The 9,055-nt window shown below is 55.6% G+C and overlaps 2 pseudogenes; both read left to right on the forward strand.

Moving 5' to 3' along the window:
• The first annotated feature begins 3,128 nt into the window (after window positions 1-3,128).
• On the forward strand, window positions 3,129-3,281 carry LOC134426062 (5.8S ribosomal RNA; annotated as a pseudogene).
• An 894-nt stretch (window positions 3,282-4,175) lies between these two features.
• The window catches only part of LOC134426192 (28S ribosomal RNA), a 7,431-nt pseudogene continuing 2,551 nt past the window's right edge, over window positions 4,176-9,055 (forward strand).

The raw sequence follows: 9,055 nt of genomic DNA on the forward strand, positions 1-9,055 counted from the left end.
ACCAAGAGCCTTTGTCAGAGCAGCAGGAATATTGTGGAGAGTGGGAGCTGAACAGCTGAGCATTGAGAGCTTCCAGCGCTGTGTTGGGATGGGTTTGGAGTGTTTCCTTGGGCTCCTTGTGTTGTTCAATCATTACTAATGCTCTAAACAGAGGCTTACAGAAGTGTGGTTGAAAACAAGAAATGTGAAGTTTGCAGAGCAATGTTTTGCTGTCTCTTTCTGCTGTAGGAGGGAGAAATTGGGCCAAATTGTTTGGCCAAATTCAAGGTGACCTTCAGACCCCTGGAAGCACTGGAGAATGGAAGTGTGGCTTACTGCAGCATCTCAGGTACAGCTCCTTTGCCCTGCTTCTCTCCCCCTCAGTGAAGCCATGGTGCCAGCCTGAGCCCACGGGGCTCCCATGGAAGTGCTGGGAAGAGTCCCTGGTCAGCAGGGCAGTGCTGGCACATCCCCCCTGGCCCTGCAGCTCCCAGGGAGTCTCCTGTGCCAGGCCAGGGCTCAGAATGCTGTGTGTGCCTGACTGATCCCAGAACAGCCCAGGCAGTGCAGGGAGAGGTTTTCATGCCATGGCTTTGCCAGCATTCCCCCAAAGGCCAGAGAGCTGCAGAGCAGAACAGCTTTAGTGAACAAGCACTCAGCCCCTGCAGGCCCCTGGCCTCCAGGATGATGGGTCCATTTGACATGGATCCATCATCAGGCAGCAGGAGCTGAGTTACAAATGTGTTCCCTGAGCCTGGATCACCTCCCAGTGCCCAGACAGCAGCAGAGCAGAGGTGTTTGAGCCCCCCTGAGCCCAGGGTGTTGGTAGAAGGAGCGGCCTTGGCCAGCACTTGCCTCTCTCCCTTTGTGGGAATTGAGCCCTTGCAGCTCTGTCTGTGGAAATAGAACACAGTGCTGAGTGTCAGGAGTTGGGGACTTTGGCAACGAAGTCCTGTGTTCCTGGGTCAGGTAGTTTGGCAATTGCCAAACTCTGTAGGAGCTCTGTGCCTTCACTGAATGATTTCAAAGCTCCTCTAAGTGCATGGGAAGGAAAGCATAGAACCAGAGTATGTTAAGGATGGAATGGACTTAAAGGCCTCTGGGCAGGAACACCTCCCCCTAGAGCAGGTAGCTCCAAGCCCCATCCAGCCTGGCTTGGAACACTTTCAGGGCTGGAACCTCCACAACAGCCCTGGGGAACCTGCTCCAGTGTCTCACCACCCTCAGAGTAAAAAATTTCTTCCTAATATCTAAGCTAAATTTCCTTTCTTTCAATTTATACCTGTAACTCCTTGGCCTGTCACTACAAGGCAGCAGAGATGTTTTAAACTCAGCAGACTGGTGGCTGAAATTGGAAAGCAGCCCAAGGAATGGGTTAGAAATTAGAAGTCAGCCCCAAGGCTGAGGGAAGAGGAGGGTCCATATCCTCTCCTGCAGCATCAGGAGCTGGTTGCATCCAGCTCAGAGTCAGGGTCTAGCACTGAGGCAGCCTGGAAAATCCAGTATAACAGAGGGAATGATTGTAGTGCAATAGACATCTCTCCCCAGGCTGTGAGAGCAGGCTGCCCCTGCACCTCTCACGGGAAGGCCAAGGACCCTTGGTAGAATTCAGCTCTCCTACTCTGAACCTTGGGAACATTTCTATCGACACCCCCCACATCTATGACGTGAGCAGAAGGCTTGGGGTGGATCCTGATGGCTCCTGAGGCAGAGCAAGCCTGGTGGAAGTGTGGAATTGCTGCCGACCTGGGCAGTTGTGAGCAGGGAATATTTGATCTACTGGTGAAATCTGGGAGGGTCTGAAAGGTGTGTCTGTTGTTCATGAAGCCCCAGTTCCTTCTTTGGGAATCAGCTGGGAGGCTTGCTGCAAAACAACCCCTTGGCATATGAAACGAAGCCTGGGTCAAAAAGGGATGTTCAGAGGCTTTTGTGGCAGTGCCAGACACAAGGCACCTTTGGACTGGGCTGTTCAGAAGCAGCTGGAACAAACTGGCTGCCTTTGAGCTTCAGTCAACTGCAGACAGCTTCCAGTCAAGTGTCTCCTGCTTATTGCTGCAGGTCACAGGAAAGCCATCCAGCCTCCTGGCTCAGTGCTGGCCCTTGCAAAGGGCTTGGGAGTTCTTTCCCTTGCTGACCAGTCCCTCAACACACTTCAGCCTTGGTGCATCTCTGGCTCTAGAAAGAGAAAAGTGTTCCTGGGAATAAAGCAAAGCATTTTTCTACCTATTTGTCTCCTCCCCAATAGTGTCAAGTTTGCAACAAAATCCAAAGAGAGAGCAGCTGAAAGAGGTAGAAGATGAGGCACTACATCATGCCAGACACTTCCAAAAGCTTGGCTGTGGGAGGCAAAGACATGCTGAGTTTTCTTACCAAAAGATGATGCTGTCTATACATTTTGATGCTGATGCCTCATAATCAATGTATTGTTTTCATGACATGGGAAAAGGTGAATGAGTAGATGGTGCTGTTGGAGCTGTGCTCACTGGGGCAGCAGCAGCTCTGGGGTGATTGACTACGCAGCTGCAATCAGCCCACGTTGCTCTCAGGGCCAGGTCTGAATGAACTTGGTGATGCTGATCAGAGGTGCACAGCTCTGTGTCCATGGGATAACCCCAGGGTTGTGGACTCCAGTTCTGTGGAGTTGCCGCTGCTTTGCATGAAAACTTCAAGGCAGAACTTGTCCTGTTGTATTTTTTTGCCATTCAAAGCATCGTCTGCTATTTCTGGGTATTAATTGCGTCATTAGACAATAACTCACAAGAAGGGAAGATTCCACATGTATTTCCATTTTGCTTTCTTGCTGCTGCAGGTGAAACTGATTAACCTAGGAGATATTGATGCTCCCTTCACCTATAGACCTTCAACTGCCAACGTGGGCTTCTGCTTCAAGTTTGCACCTGAGGATGGCATCATTGCACCAGGTGGGACCCAGACTGCTCAGATCTCCTTCAGTGCCACCATAGTGTGGAGGTTTGAGGAAGAATTCCAGTTCAGTGTGGCTGGATCTCCTATGTCTGCACTCCTGACTATCAAGTAAGGACGGTCAAAGCCAGGCACACGCCCGCACATCCTCAGCACAAGAGAAAGGGGCGCCCCATGTGAGCGGTCCCAGCCCCTCCACGGGTGCAGGATTGGTGCCAAAGCCAGACAACCCTTAGTGGTGGATCACTCGGCTCGTACGTTAATGAAGAATGCAGCTATCTGCAAGAATTAATGTGAATTGCAGGACACATTGGTCATCCACAATTTGAACACACTTGTGGCCCCATGTTCCTCCCAGGGCTACGCCCGTCTGAGCGTTCCTTGACGATCAGTCGCCATCCAGCGGCCACCACGGTGGTGCGGCTGGGGTTGCCTCACAGGCCAGTTGACTGTGGTCAGCGGCGGTGGTGGTGGTGGCTCACTGGTGCCCGGAGGGAAGGCGGTCAGGGGTTTGGCAAGGGATGCGTTTCCCTCGGCAGCCTCAGTTTTTTCCCTGTGACCCAGCAGGCGTCATAATCGTCATGGCCGTCATCGGCACTGTTGCCGCGCAGAGCTTTCATCCCCCTATATGCAGACTCAGGGACTGCTCCGTAGTTCCCCACTCCTGGAGTGAGCCACTGGGGCAGAGTTTGTCCTTGCAGGGCCCGTACCGCGGTACGGTGGTGGTGGCAGCTGAGGAGAGTAAGAGACAGTGTTGAAAGCACCGCCATGGGCCGAGAGAAGGGAGAGGGCAAGAGGGAGATGCGGCGCAGGCCTCGCCCCCAGCCTCCCCCCGGCGCGGGCGGCTGTCTGCAGGTGGGTACTGCAGGGGTACTGTGCCACTGCGCGTGCACATGAGGCGAGAGCGCTGGGGACAGATGTTCCGACCCCCTCCTCCCTTCACCTGCCCTCCTCCTCTTCTGTTGTGGTCTCAGGGCGCAAATAGCACCATGGCTTTTCTCTCTCTCTCCACCAAGGCCATCACGTGCCGCCACTCGTCTGGTCCCCCATCAGGGCTGTCTCTGCCACACTCCCTTTTCGGTTCTCATCTCCGGGATGGGGCACTCTGTCTCCGCTTCTCTCCCTCTGGCTTTGTTTTCCCCTGGCGCGTGGGCGCCAGTGGGGGAGGAAGGTGAGGGTAGTAGGTGGGAGAAGCTGGCTGCCTGTTGGCCTGTTGGCATTCTGCTTCTTTAGGAGCTGTATGGGCCAGGAGGTGTGGCCAAGCTTTGGCCTTGCGACCTCAGATCAGACGTGGCAACCCGCTGAATTTAAGCATATTAGTCAGCCAAGGAAAATAAACTAACGAGGATTCCCTCAGTAATGGTGAATGAAGCGGAAAAGCCCAGCGCCGAATCCCTGCCCCGCAGTGGGGTGCGGGACATGTGGCGTACAGAAGCCCCAATCCCTGGCGGCGCTCTAGGGGGACCCAAGTCCTTGTGATCGAGGCCGCAGTCTGCGGATGGTGTGAGGCCAGTAGCGGCCCCCGTCACGCCAGGCCCAGGGCTTCTCGGAGTTGGGTTGCTTCGGAGTGCAGCCCAAAGCGGGTGGTAAACTCCATCTAAGGCTAAATACTGGCATGAGACCAATAGCCAACAAGTACCGTAAGGGAAAGTTGAAAAGAATTTTGAAGAGAGAGTTCAAGACGGCGTGAGACCGTTAAGAGGTAAACGGGTGGGGCCCATGCAGTCCGCCCAGAGGATTCAACCGGGCGAGTTGCGGTCGGCATGGGTTCAGCGGAACCTCACCTCTGCCTCCCTTCTGTCCCCTGGGCGAACCCCGTCTGCAGGGGCGGGCTGGAGGATGCAGGCTGGTGCGGGCACTGCTGCCCAGCTGGCAGCTGGCCCTGGCCGGGCACATTTCCTCTGCAATGGTGCGCCACGTCCGGCTCCAGGTTGGCTGGGAAGGCCTCCGACGGGCAGGTGTTCCAGTGCCGCACGAGCAGCAGCAGGTGTTACAGCCCTCGGGCATCAGGTCTCGCCAAATCCCGGGGCCGAGGGAAAGGACTGCTGCCGCGCCCTCCTCCCCCCACATCGGCGGTGCTGTGGTGGGGGGCATCGTTTCCCTGCCTCTCACAAGGGTGGGGGGGGGCGGCATCATCACAGCGCGGCGTTTCGCGCAGGGGTGTGGGGGCTGGGCCTGCCAGTCCCTGGCACCACTGTCAACCGGGGCAGACTGTCCTCAGTGTGCCCTGACCGCGCAGCGCCGCTGGGCCAGGCTCACGGGCCGCGCTGGGGCGCCCGGAGTCCGCAGCAATGTCGGCTACCCAGCCAACCCGTCTTGAAACACGGACCAAGGAGTCTAGCACGTGCGCGAGTCAGGGGCCGTTGTCGAAAGCCCGCGGCGCAATGAAGGTGAGGGCCGGCGCGCGCCGGCTGAGGTGAGATCCCGGGTGCGTGTCGCGCCTGGCAGCCCCGGGTGTACCACCGGCCCATCTTGCCTGCCGCCCCCTCGTGGGGCCGGGGAGGTGGAGCGTGAGCGTCCGTGCTAGGACCCGAAAGATGGTGAACTATGCCTGGGCAGGGCAAAGCCAGAGGAAACTCTGGTTGAGGTCTGTAGCAGTCCTGACATGCAAATCGGTCGTCCGACCCGGGTCTAGGGGCGAAAGACTAATCAAGCCATCTAGTAGCTGGTTCCCTCCGAAGTTTCCCTCAGGATAGCTGGCACTCGGCAATGGGCAGTTTACCCAGTAAAGTGAATGATTAGAGGTCTTGGGGCCAAAACGATCTCAACCTATTCTCAAACTTTCAATGGGTAAGGGGGCCGGCTCACTGGCGTGGAGCCACACCATGGAATGCGAGTGCTCAGTGGGCCACTTTTGGTAAGCAGAACTGGCGCTGCGGGATGAACCGAACGCCGGGTTAAGGCGCCCGATGCTGACAGTCATCAGAGCCCAAAAATGGTGTTGGTTGATCTAGACAGCAGGACGGTGGCCATGGAAGTCGGAATCCGCTAAGGAGTGTGTAACAACTCACCTGCTGAATCAACTGGCCCTGAAAATGGATGGCACTGGAGCGTCGGGCCCATACTCGGCCGTCGCCGGCAGTACGATGCCCGCAGGGGCTAGGCTGCAACGAGTAGGAGAGCCACTGCGGTGCGCCTCGAAGCCAGGGGCGTGGGCCCAGGTGGAGCTGCTGCAGGTGCAGATCTTGGTGGTAGTAGCAAATATTCAAACGAGAGCTTTGAAGGCCGAAGTGGAGCAGGGTTCCATGTGAAAAGCAGTTGAACATGGGTCAGTCGGTCCTAAGCGATAGGCGAGCGCCGTTCCGAAAGGGCAGGTGATGGCCTCCGTTGCCCTCACCGATCGAAAGGGAGTCGGGTTCAGATCCCTGAATCCGGAGTGGCGGAGACGGTCGCCGTGAGGCACCCAGTGCGGTGATGCAACCGATCCCAGAGAAGCTGGTGGGAGCCTCAGGGAGAGTTTTCTTTTCTTTGTGAAGGGCTGGGTGCCTTGGAATGGATTCATCCCGAGCGAGGGGCCCTCACCTTGGAAAGCATTGCGGTTCCAGAAGCATCCGGTGAGCTCTCGCTGGCCCGTGAAAATCCGGGGGAGAGGGTGTAAGTCTTGCGCCGGGCCGTACCCATATCCGCAGCAGGTCTCCAAGGTGAACAGCCTCTGGCATGTTGGAACAATGTAGGTAAGGGAAGTTGGCAAGCTGGATCCATAACTTGGGGATAAGGATTGGCTCTAAGGGCTGGGTCGGTCGGGCTGGGTCGCGAAGCGGGGCTGGGCGCGTGCCGCAGCTGGACGAGGTGCTGCTCGCGGGTGAGTGCGCTCCGCGTGGCCTGCCCGGGCACCGGGGTGTGCACGCGCGCAGTGGCGACTCTGGACACATGCCGGGCCCTTCCTGTGGATCGCCCCGGCTGTGGCGGGCGCCGCCTGCTCCCCCCCTCCGCCCACCCTCCGCCTTGCCACAGCCGGCGCCCCAGCGGCGGCCATCATTGTTGCGCACCGCTCTCCCAGCGGTTCCCGCCGGTGGGGTTCCCGCGGTGTGCGGCCAGTGCACGCGCAGCCGCAGCCAGCGTAGGCTGAGCGGTTCGTGCGGGGGAGGGTCCCCGGGGGAGGGTCTCCGGGCCAGCGCCCCGCCTCAGTCAGTGCCTAGCAGCCGGCTTAGAACTGGTGCGGACCAGGGGAATCCGACTGCTTAATTAAAACAAAGCATTGTGAAGGCCTGAGGCGGGTGTTGACGCAATGTAATTTCTGCCCAATGCTCTGAATGTCAAAGTGAAGAAATTCAATGAAGCACAGGTAAACAGCAGGAGTAACTATATTTACTAACTGGGCATAGTCGCGGAAGTCACACCTCCTCGTGGTCCTGCCGGATACCCTCGTGGTAACTGAGTCGACTTCTGCCCCAGTGTGAGAGAGGGCGCATATCAGCCCTCCCTGTCGTTGGACTCACCACCCAATGATAGTTTCACGAATTGCTGAAACAAAAAGGTTGGCACAGTTAGTTCACTGTTGCACAGAGCCTTGTCCATGGGCTGTTGTTGACACAGTTGGTAGTTTGAGAGAGGGTCAGCTACTATATGCTTCTACTCTCACTTGGACTTGTCACTTTATTGCTTACCAGACTGACAAAATGGCTTTGCGTTATATCTTGACTACCACTCAGACTGACCCATTAGATCTAAGGGTCATTGATGTCAAATTACCATCTATGCCCTGTGTGCCCAGGGAAGAGGGATTCGATCTTGTAAGTTTGGAGTTTTTTAACTCCAGAATTGTTAAAGAAGATGGTGTACATCATGTGGATGTTTGGTAGGGTTTGGGGCAACTCCCTGAGCCCTATGAGATCTCCCCTATGGGGATGGCCCAGGATGAGGCTGAGAGTGCGGTGGGAGGTACCGAAGAGCCCAAAACACCTGAGGCTGAGAGCGCGATGGGAGCTAGTGAAGAGCCCAAAACACCCAAGGCTCCTCACGGGTCTGAAGGTGGTGGTGCAACGCCAAGAACACCTGTCGTGTCCATGCCTGACAAACAACCATCTTGTCCTTGTTGTGAGACCTGGTTTACTAGGATGTTGGGGCTGATTGACCATCTCAAAAGGGCGCACGGGCAGAGAAAGATCATTTTCAGGTGTTCAAAATGTGGTAAACAAAATATAAAATACCACAGTATCTCCAATCACATCCTGCGCTGCAAGGGGGTGGTATGTATGGCTCCCACTGGGGAATGGGTCTGTGACGTGTGCCAACGTGGGTTCGCTACTAAGACTGGCCTGGGTCTGCACAAGAGAATAAGACATCCTCTTGTGCGAAATGTGGAGCGGATTGTTGCTTCTCATCCCAAAGAGTCATCGGCCTGAGGGGCCCACAAATGGGTATGGACTAAAGAGGAAGAGGCTCTTCTGGTACAATTGGTGGACAAGTTTTTCCCTCCATATAAGGAGGCGGATAACGCCACATTTGAGGCCTTAATTACTGGAAAAGAGATTGATAAGAACATGAGAGAGATGTGCAAAACCTCTGCTCCCGGGCCAGATGGGATCACTTTGGGTCAGATTATTGCAAAAGGCCCAAAGTTTTCCCAGTTGACTGAGATGTTCAACCTCTGGCTTATCACTGGTACTGTTCCAGATGCGCTGCGGGACTGCAAGACAGTCTTGATACACAAGTCTTTGGATGCAGAGAAGCTTGGTGATATCAATAACTGGAGGCCTATCACTATTGGTTCAGTGGTGATTAGGCTGTTTTCCAGGATTGCTACTGCGAGGCTGTCCAAAGCATGTCCCATCAACCCCCGGCAACGGGGTTTTAGTTGCGCATCAAGTTGTGCTGAAAACCTCAAGTTGTTATGGCTTGTGGTGGAACAGCTAAGTGAGAGCATAAACATCTGGGGGTTGTGTTCGTGGACATTGCTAAGGCATTTGACACCGTCTGTCATCAGCATTTGAGGGTCTGGTCCAGAGAGGGGTGGATCCACACATGATAGAGTTGGTGAGGGAAATGTATCGGGATGTTAAGATGTGCATTTCCATGGGAAGAGAAAGGACAGACCCCATATACATTTGCTCAGGTGTCAAGCAAGGCGACCCCATGTCACCTTTGCTGCTCAGTTTTAGTGATGGACCCCCTTCTATATAAACTCGAGAATGAAGGTGAGGTTTTCCATCAT

The sequence above is a fragment of the Melospiza melodia genome, chromosome 17 (genome assembly GCF_035770615.1).
Source record: "Melospiza melodia melodia isolate bMelMel2 chromosome 17, bMelMel2.pri, whole genome shotgun sequence".
In the NCBI taxonomy this organism is placed as follows: Eukaryota; Metazoa; Chordata; class Aves; order Passeriformes; family Passerellidae; genus Melospiza; species Melospiza melodia.